The 17,188-nt window shown below is 30.8% G+C and overlaps 1 protein-coding gene across 1 annotated transcript in view; it reads left to right on the top strand.

Moving 5' to 3' along the window:
* Positions 1–17,188, top strand: part of LOC142344236 (uncharacterized) — a 51,151-nt gene that overhangs the window by 9,510 nt on the left and 24,453 nt on the right. The gene's annotated exons all lie outside the window — the stretch shown is intronic.

Here is a 17,188-nt window from a genome sequence, read left to right as displayed (position 1 = left end):
AATTTGCACAAAAAGTCAGTATATCGAAAACAAACGATAAAATTCGGATGCTTATTGAGTTATATTACCTAAAAGATGTTATGTATCTAATGAACGCATTAGATAGTTCGTCTAATACCTCCTTCAACAGTGAATGAGACATTTGATTGGTTAGAATCAGTCATAAGAATACAAAAGAAAATCAAGTGCTAGCATAAATCTAGAAATCATCAAAAAATTATGAAAACAATTTTTTGGAACCATAAAAACCATAAGCTCTATTCAAAAAGCACGTTTTTTTAAGAAAAACGAACTTAAACGCAAACCCTTTTAAATTAATTGTTGTTAAGAACTTTGTTTGTAATTGGGATTTAAAAAAATATTTTAAATAGTACAGAGCAAAAAACAATCCGACTCCTTTTTACATTGCAAAATACGATGACGAAAACTGGCCTTCCTATCGCTTCGAGACTTCAAAAAAAATGCAATTGTTCAATAACATTGCGTATTAGTTTTTAGGCAAACAAAAATAATGACACATCAAATATAAATTATATTTAAAAAATCAGTTTAAATTAGCGAAATTAGCTAAAAAACGTAATTTCCAACAAAACTTTTGTGCGAACCAGAGGTACAATAAGCCATTATTCCATCAAAAAGATTTTTTTGTCAGATGTTTTTATGTCTGCACTACAGATCAAACAACAAAATGGCCAAAAATGGAAAAAAATTTAGCGAAACGACGATTTTTCTAAAAAATATTCGAAAAATTTAGCCAAAGTAGTTGGTTCAGAAAATTCAGCAATTCCCTTCATCTTTATATGTAATGCCAGTGAGACTATAGTTACAATTTTGTCCTTTTTGTCATAAATTGATCAAAATTTAAACAAGGAATATACAAATGTTAACAAAACAATGGATGTTTGGCTAACGTTCATATAACTATAAATCTCTGTAACTCCTCGGGAAAAACCATTACAATTTAAAATCAGAAAAATCAACAACCCCCCTCTTTTTATATTTATTGCCACTGAAACCCCAGTTGCAATTTTGTCATGATTTTTTTTTGCAAAATTGATCAAAATAGAAGCAAAAAAAAGGAAAAATGTTAACAAAACAATTGAAGTTAGGCTGACGTTCGCATAGCTGTAAACCTGTGTAACTCTTCGGGAAAAGTCTCTCCAATTTAAAATCAGAACGTTCAGCAACTCTTTTTATCTTTTTATGTAATGCCAGTGAGACTATAGTTAAAATTTGGTCATATTTCTGCCAAAATTAATCAAAATTTAGGCAAGAAATAGGAAAAATATTAACAAAAGAATGTAAGTTGGGCTAACTTTCTCATAACAATAGACCTCTGTAACTCCACAAGAAAGATCTGTATACTTTGAAATTCTAGTTACGACAAGCTTTGTATTGATACCACTCACAACATCCATAATTACATACCACTACAAAGAAAACGTATATTGTCAAATATCAAGACTTGCGAGAAAATTGTGACGAAGCCTATAAAATCACAATCTAATCAAATATAGAAAACAATCAATTCCGCCTTCCCGTAACGTTATATACGTTATATGCAGTTTCCCATTAGTGTGCCAGTAATATGATGATGGGACCAAAGAGTAAAATAGAACCACAAATCCTGCAATTTGTCAAAAAAATTTGTTAAGTTATGTAAACTCGTGGTATCAACGCCAAAAATTTTTTTAAACAGCAGCAATCAAGTCTAACTTGACTTAACTTCCCAAATAATGCGACATCATTTGCGTTGCGATTACTCGATTGCGCTGAAAGCTGGCACAAATAACATTGAAAGTAGCAATTCTCATAATAAAATTTGGTTTCTAAAATTTTTTTTGGAACCGCAAGAAATAACAATCTTGAGCTTTCCAATTTAAAAAATTGATTATCTTTTTGCTGCTTAAGAAACAAATTGGATATGTCACTATTGGTACTCCTTCGAATGACTACAAACAAAAAACGAATACAGGCAGAACTCAAAATTTCACGAGCAATTTTTGCGCAAACGGTGTTGAAGCCAACAAACTATCTGCTTGCCGCTGATATTATCATGCATAGTCATTGTCCTTCGTTTGTTTGTAAAGTGACCTGCTAATAATTGAGGCATTATTTGGAATCTTTCGTTTCTGTAACTAATAAATACAAATATACAAAAAGCTAATGTATTTTGAAAAGAACTATACAGCGCGTAATTACAGTCAGAATAATTTTCCCTTTTTTCAAAAATTCCAAGAAGTGAACAAAACTGTTCTTGCTCAGAAAACTGACGACGAAAACTGGCCTTCCTATCGCTTCGAGACTTCAAAAAAAATGCAATTGTTCAATAACATTGCGTATTAGTTTTTAGGCAAACAAAAATAATGACACATCAAATATAAATTATATTTAAAAAATCAGTTTAAATTAGCGAAATTAGCTAAAAAACGTAATTTCCAACAAAACTTTTGTGCGAACCAGAGGTACAATAAGCCATTATTCCATCAAAAAGATTTTTTTGTCAGATGTTTTTATGTCTGCACTACAGATCAAACAACAAAATGGCCAAAAATGGAAAAAAACTTAGCGAAACGACGATTTTTCTAAAAAATATTCGAAAAATTTAGCCAAAGTAGTTGGTTCAGAAAATTCAGCAATTCCCTTCATCTTTATATGTAATGCCAGTGAGACTATAGTTACAATTTTGTCCTTTTTGTCATAATTTGATCAAAATTTAAACAAGGAATCCACAAATGTTAACAAAACAATGGATGTTTGGCTAACGTTCATATAACTATAAATCTCTGTAACTCCTCGGGAAAAACCATTACAATTTAAAATCAGAGAAATCAACAACCCCCCTCTTTTTATATTTATTGCCACTGAAACCCCAGTTGCAATTTTGTCATGATTTTTTTTTGCAAAATTGATCAAAATAGAAGCAAAAAAAGGAAAAATGTTAACAAAACAATTGAAGTTAGGCTGACGTTCGCATAGCTGAAAACCTGTGTAACTCTTCGGGAAAAGTCTCTCCAATTTAAAATCAGAACGTTCAGCAACTCTTTTTATCTTTTTATGTAATGCCAGTGAGACTATAGTTAAAATTTGGTCATATTTCTGCCAAAATTAATCAAAATTTAGGCAAGAAATAGGAAAAATATTAACAAAAGAATGTAAGTTGGGCTAACTTTCTCATAACAATAGACCTCTGTAACTCCACAAGAAAGATCTGTATACTTTGAAATTCTAGTTACGACAAGCTTTGTATTGATACCACTCACAACATCCATAATTACATACCACTACAAAGAAAACGTATATTGTCAAATATCAAGACTTGCGAGAAAATTGTGACGAAGCCTATAAAATCACAATCTAATCAAATATAGAAAACAATCAATTCCGCCTTCCCGTAACGTTATATACGTTATATGCAGTTTCCCATTAGTGTGCCAGTAATATGATGATGGGACCAAAGAGTAAAATAGAACCACAAATCCTGCAATTTGTCAAAAAAATTTGTTAAGTTATGTAAACTCGTGGTATCAACGCCAAAAATTTTTTTAAACAGCAGCAATCAAGTCTAACTTGACTTAACTTCCCAAATAATGCGACATCATTTGCGTTGCGATTACTCGATTGCGCTGAAAGCTGGCACAAATAACATTGAAAGTAGCAATTCTCATAATAAAATTTGGTTTCTAAAACTTTTTTTGGAACCGCAAGAAATAACAATCTTGAGCTTTCAAATTTAAAAAATTGATTATCTTTTTGCTGCTTAAGAAACAAATTGGATATGTCACTATTGGTACTCCTTCGAATGACTACAAACAAAAAACGAATACAGGCAGAACTCAAAATTTCACGAGCAATTTTTGCGCAAACGGTGTTGAAGCCAACAAACTATCTGCTTGCCGCTGATATTATCATGCATAGTCATTGTCCTTCGTTTTGTTTGTAAAGTGACCTGCTAATAATTGAGGCATTATTTGGAATCTTTCGTTTCTGTAACTAATAAATACAAATATACAAAAAGCTAATGTATTTTGAAAAGAACTATACAGCGCGTAATTACAGTCAGAATAATTTTCTCTTTTTTCAAAAATTCCAAGAAGTGAACAAAACTGTTCTTGCTCATGCTGTTTTTGCATTAAACTGTTCGAAACGTTCTACAACGAAAGGTTCCAATTGTTAGAGTAATAGCTAATTTCAACAAAAATTCAATACATAGAAAACAAAAAATGATGAATTGTGGACACTGATTGAGTTAAATTACCTAAAAGGTATTATGTATCTACTAAGAACATTAGATAGTTCATCTAATAGTTTTTTTGACAGCCTATTAAAAATTTGATTAGTTAGACTCTAACATAAGAATACTAAAGAGCATGCTGGCATAAATCCAAAAATCATCAAAAACTTATGAAAACAATTTTTAGGAGGCATAAAAAGCATGCACTCTATTCAATAAACATGTTTGGTCATTTAAACGAGCGTAAATGGGACCTATTTTAAATCAAATGATCACATCTAAACAAACTTCTATGGGATTCTAATTGGGGTTTTAAAAAATTGAAAAATTATATTAAATTGAACAGAGCAAAAAAATACAATCGATTCATTTTTATCGCAAAAAACGATGACGAAAAATGGCCCTGCTATCGATGAGCAATTGTTGAAAAACACAAAAACTCTATAACTTTGCGTCGTAGATTTTTTTGCAAACAACAATAACGATACATCAAAAATAAATTATATTTAAAAAAATCAGTTTAAATTAGCGAATTTAGCTCAAAAACGTAATTTCCAACAAAACTTTTGTGCGAATCAGAGGTACAATAACCCATTATTCCATCAAAAAGATTTTTGTGTCAGATGTTTTTATGTCTGCACTACAGATCAAACAACAAAATGGCCAAAAATGGAAAAAATTTAAGCGAAACGATGATTTTTCTAAAATTTTTCGAAAAATTTAGCCAAAATAGTTGGTTCAGAAAATTCAGCCGTTCCCTTTATCTTTATATGTAATGCCACTGAGACTATAGTTTCAAATTTGCTTTTTTTTTGCAAAAATTGACCAAAAAGCCAGCAAAAACAGAGGGAAAATGTTAAAAAAAACAATGGAAGTTAAGCTAACGTTAATATAAATGTAAACGTCTGCAACTCTTCGGGAAAAATCTTAACAATTTAAAATCAGAAAATTCAGCATGTCCCTTTTATCCTTATATGTAATGCCATTAAGACTATAGTTAAAATTTCGTCATTTTTTAGCAAAAATTGATCAGAATGCAAGCAAAAACAGAGGAAAAATGTTATCAAAACAATGAAAGTTAGGCTAACGTTAACATAAAGGTAAACTTCTGTAACTCCTCGGGAAAAGCTTTTAAAATTTAAAATCAGAAGCTTCAGCAAGCTCTTTTATCCTTATATGTAATGCCAATAAAACTATAGTTACAATTTCCTTATTTTTTAGCAAAAACTGATCAAAATGCAAGCAAAAACAGAGGAAAAATGTTAACAAAACAATGGAAGTTAGGCTAACGTTCACATAATTGTAAACCTCTGCAACTCTTCGGGAAAATTCTTAACAATTTAAAATCAGAAAATTCACCAACTCCCTTTCATCGTTATATGTAATGCCAATAAGACCATAGTTACAATTTCGTCATTTTTAAGCAAAAATTGATCTAAATGTAAGCAAAAAATAGGAAAAATGTTAACAAAACAATGGAAGTTAGGCTAACGTTAACATAAATGTAAACGTCTGTAACTCTTCGGGAAAAATCTTAACAATTTTAATTCAGAAAATACAACAACTCCTTTTATCCTTATATGTAATGCCAATAAGACTATAGTTACAATTTCGTCATTTTTTAGCAAAAACTGATCAGAATGCAAGCAAAAACAGAGGAAAAATGTTATCAAAACAATGGAAGTTAGGCTAACGTTCACATAATTGTAAACCTCTGTAACTCTTCGGGAAAAATCTTAACAATTTAAAATCAGAAAATTCAGCAACTCCTTTTATCCTTATATGTAATGCCAATAAGACTACAGTTACAATTTTGTCTTTTTTAAAAAAATTGATCCAAATGTAAGCAAAAGTAGGAAAAATGTTAACAAAACAATGGAAGTTAAGCTAACGTTCACAGAACTATAAACCTCTGTAACTCCTCGGGAAAAACTTTTAAAATTTAAAATCAGAAGCTTCAGCAAGCTCTTTTATCCTTATATGCAAAGCCAATAAGACTATAGTTACAATTTCTTCATTTTTAAGCAAAAATTGATGAAAATGTAAGCAAAAATAGGAAAAATGTTAACAAAACAATGGAAGTTAGGCTAACGTTAACATAAATGTAAACGTCTGTAACTCTTCAGGAAAAATCTTAACAATTTAAACTCAGAAAATACAGCATCTCCTTTTATCCTTATATGTAATGCCAATAAGACTACAATTACAATTTTGTTTTTTTTAGCAAAAACTGATCAGAATGCAAGCAAAAACAGAGGAAAAATCTTAACAAAACAATGGAAGATATGCTAACGTTCACTAACTGTAAACCTCTGCAACTCTTCGGGAAAAGTCTTTACAATTTAAAATCAGAAAATTTAGCAACTCCATTTTATCTTTATATGTAATGCCAATGTATCAGTAGTAGTAGGTCAGTTTTGCGGCTTCATGCCGGGGGTGTTGTTAGTATAGCTTTTGTATCTTCAGTGGACTATGAGTTTGTTATGCGGGTTGCAGTTTTTCCAAAAACAGAGTATTCTCCAAGTGCAAAGTGTTCACCAGTTGGGTGTATATTTCCTCCCCTACTAAAGTGGCTCGGAGCAAATGTGATTGTTTGTTTGCTAGTTTCAATGTTATCTAAATTTACTTCAGGGGAAATGATGTTAAAGGGATCATTGAATTGCATTTCCTCGTACACAAGCGCTTGCGGTTTTGGAGTAATTTTTTTTCCTGGGTTAACGAATTGATCATGCTTATGCTCAGGGGACTTCCCCGTTTCGCGTACCAAAGAAATAAACCGAAGATTTTGTGAGAGTTTTCGTAATTTTCATAATGTTGGTTTTCGTTTAGCTTGGTGAAAATAAATAGTGATTATTGTTCTTTATAGTTTTCTAACAGCAGCGGAAAATTTTTAAACTGTTATTGGAAATTCGAAGAAGTTTAATTGTACTGATGCGCCGTATTTTTGTCTGCTGGCGCGTTTTGTTTTTGGAAATTAAACCGTTTTTGAATTTTCATATGAACATTATCTCCTAGCACCCAATAAAGGTGTTCCTGCTTTATTTTTCCAGTGAGCGTGTTAATCAAAAGTTTCGAGCAAAGGCGAACGAAATGTTAGAGAACTCAAACGAAAAAGATTGTGATTGCTAAAAAACAGTTCTACTTTTATAAAAAGGGCGCTTGGAAATGTGCGTCGGCAAATAATATTCCGAACACGCTCAATAATGATTTTGACTCAATTGTTCACCAAATGAGGCTAGAAAATTTTACTTGATCTCTAAAAATTATATTTTAGAGATCAAGTCTTTAAGCTCAGTCCTCAAATTTGATCAGAAATTGATCCCCATAAATTGATTTCCCCATAAATTGATCAAAATAGAATCAGAGAGAAATTTTACGAAACCAATTGACTTGCATTTGAACAGGCAATAATTATGACCTAGCTTTGATGAGCATAAACTACAAGTAAAAAAAGGACAGAAACAAAAAATACTCTTACACTTTTCGAAAAAAAATTAAATTGAACGTCATTAATGCCATTAGCTATCATCTGAATTAATTCAAGGGCTTCAATTATACCCTCAGACAAAACTATTAAGAACTGTTAACATTCATTTTGTCATACAACTACAAAAGGATCAATTTTTGTCGAAAATCAAGATTTGCGAGGAAATTGTGTCGAAGCCTTTGAAATCACGATCTATTCGCTCAAATTTTGAAAGCAATCATTTCCGCCTTCCTTTAACGCCAATAATATGATATGCAGTTCCTCAATAATGTGCCAGTAATATGATGATGGGATCAAAGAGTAAAGTAGAACCTCAAATCATGCATTTTGTCGAAAAAGTGTTTTAAGTTATAAAAACTCGTGCAATCAACGCCGAAACATTTTTAATTTAAACAACAGCAATCAAGACTAAACTAAATTGACTTCACAAGCAATGCAACATCTTTTGTGTTGCGACTTTGCTAAAAGCTGGCAGAAATATTGAATATAACAAATCTCTAAAAACTTGATTGAAAAACTCGTGGTATCAACGACAAACAGAATTTTTATTTAAACAACAGCAATCAAGACTAAACTAAATAGACTTCACAAAAAATGCAAATAATTTTGAGTTGCAATTAGGCTAAGAGCTGGCAGAAATAAAATTGAAAGTAGCAAATCTCAAAACAAATTGATTTCCAAAAAATTTTTTGTAACCGCATGAGATTACAACCATGAGCTTTCAAATTAAAAAATTAGATTAGATTATAATGCTTAGGGAACCAATTGGATATGTCATTACTGATAATAATTCAAAAGAGTACAAATTAACAACAAATACGAACTCAAAATTTCGCAATCGTTTTTTGCGCAAACGGTGTTGAAACCAACAAACCACCCGATTTCCAGTGATTTTACCATATATTCGTTGTTCTTTATTTGCTTGTGTATTGACCTGCTAATAATTGCGGTAGTATTTAAAAACAGTCCGTTCTGTTTCTAACCAATACAAAAATACATAAAGCAAATGTATTTTGAAAAGAACTATACAGCGTGCAATTACAGTCCGAATAACTTTCTAACATCAAATATTCCACAATCAGAACGAAATTGGTCTTGCTTTTGCTGTTTTTGAAATAAACGGTTCCAAATTTTTCTGCAATAAAAGATTCCAGTTGTTACGCAAAGAGCTATTTTGAACAAAAAGTCAGTATATCAAAAACAAAGGATAAATTTCGGATGCTTATTGAGTTATATTACCTAAAAGCTGCTATGTATCTACTGAAAGCATTAGATAGTTCATTTAATAGCTCCTTCAACAGCGAATTAGACATTTGATTGCTTAGACTCAATCATAGGAATACAAAAGAACATCAGGAGCTGGCATAAATCTAGAAATCATCAAAAATTTACGAAAACAGTTTTTCGGAGCCATATAACCATAAACTCAATTCGAAAAGCACGTTGTTTTAAGAAAAACGAACATAAATGGGAGCTTTTTTAAATTAAACGTTGTTAAGAAACTTGTATGTAATTGGGATTTTAAAAAATATTTTAAATATTACAGAGCAAAAAAACAATCCGACTCCTTTTTAATTGCAAAAAACGATGACGAAAACTGGCCTTCCTATCGCTGCGAGACTGCAGAAAATGCAATTGTTCAATAACTTTGCGTATTAGTTTTTTTGTCAAACAAAAACAATGACATATCAAAAATAAATTATATTTAAAAAAATCACTTTAAATTAGCGAAATTAGCTCAAAATTATAATTTCTAGAAAACCTTTGTGCGAACCAGAGGTACAATAATCCATTATTCCAGCAAAAAATTTTTTTCTTCAGACGTTTTTTATGTCTGCACTACAGATCAAATAACAAAAGGGCCAAAAACACGATTTTTCAAAAATATTTCGAAAAATTTAGCCAAAACAGTTGGTTCAGAAAATTCAGCTGTTCCCTTTATCTTTTTATGTAATGCCAGTGAGACTATAGTTAAAATTTTTTCATATTTTTCCAAAATTAGTCAAATTTTAATAAAAAACAAATAGGAAAATTAATAACAAAAGAATGTAACTTAGGCTAACTTTCTCATAACTAGAGGCCTCTGTAACTCCTCGGGAATAATGTGTAAACTTTGAAATTCTAGGCTTGACAACTTTTGTATTGATACTACTCACAACATCCGTAATGACATACCACTACAAAGAAAAGGTATATTGTCAAATATCAAGACTTGCGAGGAAATTGTGTCGAGCCTATAAAATCACAATCTAATCACTTAAATATAGAAAACAATCATTTCCGCCTTCCTGTAACGCTAAATCTGTTATATGCAGTTTCCCATTAATGTGCCAGTAATATGATGATGGGACCAAGAGTAAAATAGAACCACAAATCATACAATTTGTCAAAAAAATTTGTTAAATTATGTAAACTCGTGGTATCAATGCCAAAAAAATTGTTTTAAACAGCAGCAGTCAATTCGAACTTGACTTAACTTCCCAAATAATGCGACATCTATTGCGTTGCTATTACTCGATTACGCTGAAAGCTGGCAGAAATAATATTGAAAGTGGCAAATCTCAAAATAGAAATTGATTTCTAAAAATTTTTTGGAACCACAAAAGATAACAACCTTGAGCTTTCAAATTTAAAAAATTGATTACCATTTTACTGCTTAAGAAACCAATTGGACATGTCATTATTGATACTCATTCAAATGACTACAAAGAAAAAACGAATACAGGCAGAACCCAAAATTTCACGAGCAATTTTTGCGCAAACGGTGTTGAGGTCAACAAATTATCTGCTTGCCGCTGATATTATCATTCAAACTCAATGCCCATTTTTGCTTGTAAATTGACCTGCTAATAATTGAGGCATAGTTTGAAATCATTCCTTTTTGTAATTAATAAGTACAAAAATACCAAAAGCTAATATATTTTGAAATGTGATGATTTTATCATATATATTCGTTGCCCTTCCTTTGCTTGTATATTGACCTGCTAATAACTGCGGTAGTATTTCAAATCATTTCGTTCTGTTTCTAACAATTACAATAATACATAAAGCAAATGTATTTTGAATAGAACTATACAGCGCGCAATTACAGTCCAAAAAATTTTCTATTTTCAAAAACTTCAAAATCGGAACGAAATTTGTCTTGCGTTAACTGTTTCTGCAACAATCAGTTCGTAATCTTTCTGCAGAAAAGTTTCCAATTGATACCGAAATAGCAAATTTGAACAAAAATTCAGTATTTCAAAAATAAATGATTAATTTTGAATGCTTATTAAGTTGGATTAAATAAAAGGAATTAGGTATCTACTGAAAACATTAGATGTTTCATTTAATAGTTTTTTTGACAGCGTGCTAGAGATTTGTTTACATGAACCCTGTTATAAGAATACTGAAGAACATCAAATACTGGCATAAATCTAGAAATCATAAAAGTTTATGAAAACAATTTTTCGGAGCCATAAAAATCATGCGCTCTACACAATAAGCACGTTTTTTCATTTAAACGAACGTAAATGGGACCCATTTAATATTAAACGATCAATTGTAAACGAAATAGTATGTAGTTGGGATTTAAAAGATTGAAAAATTATTTTAAATAGTACAGAGCAAAAAAAATTATTCCGATCCCATATACATTGCAAAAAACTCAACAAAAAACGCATCAATCCGATGCCTTATACATTGCAAAAAACGTTGAGCGACTGTTGAAAAACTCAATTGTTCTAAAACGCTGCATAGTAAATTTTTTGGCAAACAAAAATAATGACACATCAAAAAAAATTATTTGAAAATTCAGTTAAAATTAGCGAAGTTAGCTCAAAATATGTAATTTCCAAAAAGGGAAAAATTTATGCGAATAACTGATTTGTCTGAAATTTAACGGAAAATTTAGTCAAAAGAGTTGGTTCGGAAAAATCAGCAACTCACTTTTATCTTTATTTGTAATGCCAATGAGACGATAGTTCCAATTTTGTCCTATTTTTTTGCAGAAAAATGATCCAAATTTAAGCGAAAAATAGGAAAAAAATTAACAAAACATTGGAAGTTAGGCTAGGGTTCACAAAACTATAAACCTCTGTAACTCTTCGGAAAAAATCTTAACAATTTAAAATCAGAAAATTCAGCAACTCCTTTTATCCTTATCTGTAATGCCAATAAGACTACAGTTACAACTTTGTCTTTTTTTTGTAAAAATTGATGAAAATGAAAGCAAAAAAAGGAAAAATTTTAACAAAACATTGGAAGTAAGGCTAACGTTCAGATAACTATAAATCTCTGTAACCCCTCGGGAAAAACCTTTATAATTTGAAATCAGAGAATTCAGCAACTCCCTTTTATCTTTATATGTAATGCCAATGAGACTATAGTTATAATTTTGTCATATTTTTGCAAAAAATGATCAAAATGTAAGCAAAAAATAGGAAAAATGTTAACAAAACAATGGAAGTTAGGCTAAGGTTCACAAAACTATAAACCTCTGTAACTCTTCGGGAAAAATCTTAACAGCTTAAAATCAGAGAATTCAGCAACTCCTTTTATCCTTATATGTAATGCCAATAAGACTACAGTTACAATTTTGTCCTTTTTTTGTAAAAATTGATCAAAATGTAAGCAAAAAATAGGAAAAATGTTAACAAAACATTGGAAGTAAGGCTAACGTTCAGATAACTATAAATCTCTGTAACCCCTCGGGAAAAACCTTTATAATTTGAAATCAGAGAATTCAGCAACTCCCTTTTATCTTTATATGTAATGCCAATGAAACTATAGTTATAATTTCGTCATATTTTTGCAAAAAATGATTAAAATGCAAGCAAAAACAGAGGAAAAATGTTAACAAAACAATGGAAGTTAGGCTAAGGTTCACAAAACTATAAACCTCTGTAACTCTTCGGGAAAAATCTTACCAATTTAAAATCAGAAAATTCAGCAACTCCTTTTATCCTTATCTGTAATGCCAATAAGACTACAGTTACAACTTTGTCTTTTTTTTGTAAAAATTGATGAAAATGAAAGCAAAAAATAGGAAAAATGTTAACAAAACATTGGAAGTAAGGCTAACGTTCAGATAACTATAAATCTCTGTAACTCCTCGGGAAAAACCTTTATAATTTGAAATCAGAGAATTCAGCAACTCCCTTTTATCTTTATATGTAATGCCAATGAGACTATAGTTATAATTTTGTCATATTTTTGCAAAAAATGATCAAAATGTAAGCAAAAAATAGGAAAAATGTTAACAAAACAATGGAAGTTAGGCTAAGGTTCACAAAACTATAAACCTCTGTAACTCTTCGGGAAAAATCTTAACAGCTTAAAATCAGAGAATTCAGCAACTCCTTTTATCCTTATATGTAATGCCAATAAGACTACAGTTACAATTTTGTCCTTTTTTTTGTAAAAATTGATCAAAATGTAAGCAAAAAATAGGAAAAATGTTAACAAAACATTGAAGTAAGGCTAACGTTCAGATAACTATAAATCTCTGTAACCCCTCGGGAAAAACCTTTATAATTTGAAATCAGAGAATTCAGCAACTCCCTTTTATCTTTATATGTAATGCCAATGAAACTATAGTTATAATTTTGTCATATTTTTGCAAAAAATGATTAAAATGCAAGCAAAAACAGAGGAAAAATGTTAACAAAACAATGGAAGTTAGGCTAAGGTTCACAAAACTATAAACCTCTGTAACTCTTCGGGAAAAATCTTAACAATTTAAAATCAGAAAATTCAGCAACTCCTTTTATCCTTATATGTAATGCCAATAAGACTACAGTTACAATTTTGTCCTTTTTTTGTAAAAATTGATCAAAATGTAAGCAAAAAAGGAAAAATGTTAACAAAACATTGGAAGTAAGGCTAACGTTCAGATAACTATAAATCTCTGTAACCCCTCGGGAAAAACCTTTATAATTTGAAATCAGAGAATTCAGCAACTCCCTTTTATCTTTATATGTAATGCCAATGAAACTATAGTTATAATTTTGTCATATTTTTGCAAAAAATGATTAAAATGCAAGCAAAAACAGAGAAAAAATGTTAACAAAACAATGGAAGTTAGGCTAAGGTTCACAAAACTATAAACCTCTGTAACTCTTCGGGAAAAATCTTACCAATTTAAAATCAGAAAATTCAGCAACTCCTTTTATCCTTATCTGTAATGCCAATAAGACTACAGTTACAACTTTGTCTTTTTTTTGTAAAAATTGATGAAAATGAAAGCAAAAAAAGGAAAAATGTTAACAAAACATTGGAAGTAAGGCTAACGTTCAGATAACTATAAATCTCTGTAACCCCTCGGGAAAAACCTTTATAATTTGAAATCAGAGAATTCAGCAACTCCCTTTTATCTTTATATGTAATGCCAATGAGACTATAGTTATAATTTTGTCATATTTTTGCAAAAAATGATCAAAATGCAAGCAAAAACAGAGGGAAAATGTTAACAAAATAATGGAAGTTAGGCTAAGGTTAACAAAACTATAAACCTCTGTAACTGTTCAGGAAAAATCTTACCAATTTAAAATCAGAAAATTCAGCAACTCCTTTTATCCTTATCTGTAATGCCAATAAGACTACAGTTACAACTTTGTCTTTTTTTTGTAAAAATTGATGAAAATGAAAGCAAAAAATAGAAAAAAATGTTAACAAAACATTGGAAGTAAGGCTAACGTTCAGATAACTATAAATCTCTGTAACTCCTCGGGAAAAACCTTTATAATTTGAAATCAGAGAATTCAGCAACTCCCTTTTATCTTTATATGTAATGCCAATGAGACTATAGTTATAATTTTGTCATATTTTTGCAAAAAATGATCAAAATGTAAGCAAAAAATAGGAAAAATGTTAACAAAACAATGGAAGTTAGGCTAAGGTTCACAAAACTATAAATCTCTGTAACTCCTCGGGAAAAACCTTTATAATTTGAAATCAGAGAATTCAGCAACTCCTTTTATCCTTATATGTAATGCCAATAAGACTACAGTTACAATTTTGTCCTTTTTTTTGTAAAAATTGATCAAAATGTAAGCAAAAAATAGGAAAAATGTTAACAAAACATTGGAAGTAAAGCTAACGTTCAGATAACTATAAATCTCTGTAACCCCTCGGGAAAAACCTTTATAATTTGAAATCAGAGAATTCAGCAACTCCCTTTTATCTTTATATGTAATGCCAATGAAACTATAGTTATAGTTTTGTCATATTTTTGCAAAAAATGATTAAAATGCAAGCAAAAACAGAGGAAAAATGTTAACAAAACAATTGAAGTTAGGCTAAGGTTCACAAAACTATAAACCTCTGTAACTCTTCGGGAAAAATCTTAACAATTTAAAATCAGAAAATTCAGCAACTCCTTTTATCCTTATATGTAATGCCAATAAGACTACAGTTACAATTTTGTCCTTTTTTTGTAAAAATTGATCAAAATGTAAGCAAAAAAAGGAAAAATGTTAACAAAACATTGGAAGTAAGGCTAACGTTCAGATAACTATAAATCTCTGTAACCCCTCGGGAAAAACCTTTATAATTTGAAATCAGAAAATTCAGCAACACCCTTTTTTCTTTATATGTAATGCCAATGAGACTATAGTTATAATTTTGTCATATTTTTGCAAAAAATTATCAAAATGCAAGCAAAAACAGAGGAAAAATGTTAACAAAACAATGGAAGTTATGGTAACGTTCACATAACTGCAAACCTCTGTAACTCCTCGGGAAAAGTCTTTACAATTTAAAATCAGAAAATTCAGCAACTCCATTTTATCTTTTTATGTAATGCCAATCTATCAGTAGTAGTAGGTCAGGTTTGCGGCTTCATGTCGGGAGTGTTGTTAGTATAGCTTTTGTATCTTCAGTGGACTATGAGTTTGTTATGCGGGTTGCAGTTTTTTCAAAAACAGAGTATTCTCCAAGTGAAAAGTGTTCACCAGTTGGGTGTATATTTCCTCCCCCTACTAAAGTGGCTCGGAACAAATGTGATTGTTTGTTTGCTAGTTTCATGTTATCTAAATTTTACTTCAGAGGAAAGCATGTTAACAAATTGGTCATGCTTATGCTCAGAGGACGGACTTCGCCGTTTGGTGTGCCACAGAAATAATGCAATATGTTAGGGTTAACTTAATCAACGTTTTGCTTAATAATTGGTTAGCTCAGAAGGATTTTGCCAATTTCACTGACCTTTCAGTTCAATAAATTGTGCATTTTGTGGCTGTTAGTAACCATGTCATCAAGTCAGTGTTTCGGCATGATTTATAGTTTATATCCTGGCTCTGTTCCTAACCATATTTCCTTTTCTTTCCAGAATATTTTGCTGATTTAGTTAGCTGATTCTGAAACCGTTCATAATCTTTTTTGGTTTGCTTTACTCGCGAAACCTTTCAATTTGACGAAATGAAGTTTTTCTTTTGCCAAATAATCAATCTTTTCTTTATTAATAGCCGCACAGCGATAGCTGGGGCTATTATTGGCCTTCTCTTGGTTTTTACAATTCAAAGAATGTGAATTGTATTCAGGCGCTGTCTTTTTTTAAAGATCTGTTCACACATTTTCATTATTTTTGAAGTCAAATTGGAGGGGTGATTTTGGTCACGCCGAAACAGGAAGTGGAGCGAAAAAGCGAGTGCTTTGGCGGCGTGAATTTTTTTTGCTCTGATTTTAATGTAGAGTGAGAAAACGGCGTTTGAACAGAAATTTGCGTTCTCGCTAGTGGTTTTTTTGTTCACACGCGGAAATTTCCTTTTGATGTTTACTGTTTTTTCGATTTTTTGGATCGGATTTTTTTTTGTAAATGGTTTTCCCAATCCATTCATAGTTCATTCCAGGTCTAGTTTTTGTTTATTCCATGAAAATTTTTTGAATCGTACGTCAGGACTTGTCCTGCTACGTTTTTCATTTCTTCACGATTTTTGTTACGACCCTATGACGTCACAAGCACTTCAAATCTGCTTTTGTCCATACGTTCATGCAATTTCAACTGAAGTGCGTGCGTGACGTCATTTTTAGTTCTTAGTGGAATGAGTTTTTTTGTTCATTTGCGTGATTAAATTTTCGGTCACACTTGACTTACCTCACTCACAAAAATAACTTCCTCACTTTGAAATTGACTTTTATTTACTTCAATTCAAAGAGATAAGGTCAAATGGGTGTGTGTCACTCTAAATGAAGGTTATTAGAGAGCAACTAATAGAGGCAGCAAAAACGTACTCAGATTTTTAATCAAAATATAACATATCAGCCTTCAATGAAAAGACGAATTTTTTTGGTCTTTCTTTTTACTGTTTTTTTGGTCTTTCTTTGTTTTACTGTTTTTTGAGACTTCAGATCTACGAAGCTATTGAGGCTATTTTCTGGCAATCTGCCAGCTATGTAATTCTTCTTTTTGGTTTCGCTGTTCAATGACGTTTATGGTTGATTTTGAAACAAAGTTTGCAGTCAGTGAAAAATTTGTTTTGTTGCTCCGTATA

This window comes from Convolutriloba macropyga, chromosome 8, assembly GCF_964194025.1.
Source record: "Convolutriloba macropyga chromosome 8, txConMacr16.3, whole genome shotgun sequence".
NCBI lineage: Eukaryota > Metazoa > Xenacoelomorpha > Acoela > Convolutidae > Convolutriloba > Convolutriloba macropyga.
The sequence above is the reverse complement of the archived record's forward strand: the minus strand, read 5'-3'. Positions and strand labels throughout refer to the sequence as shown.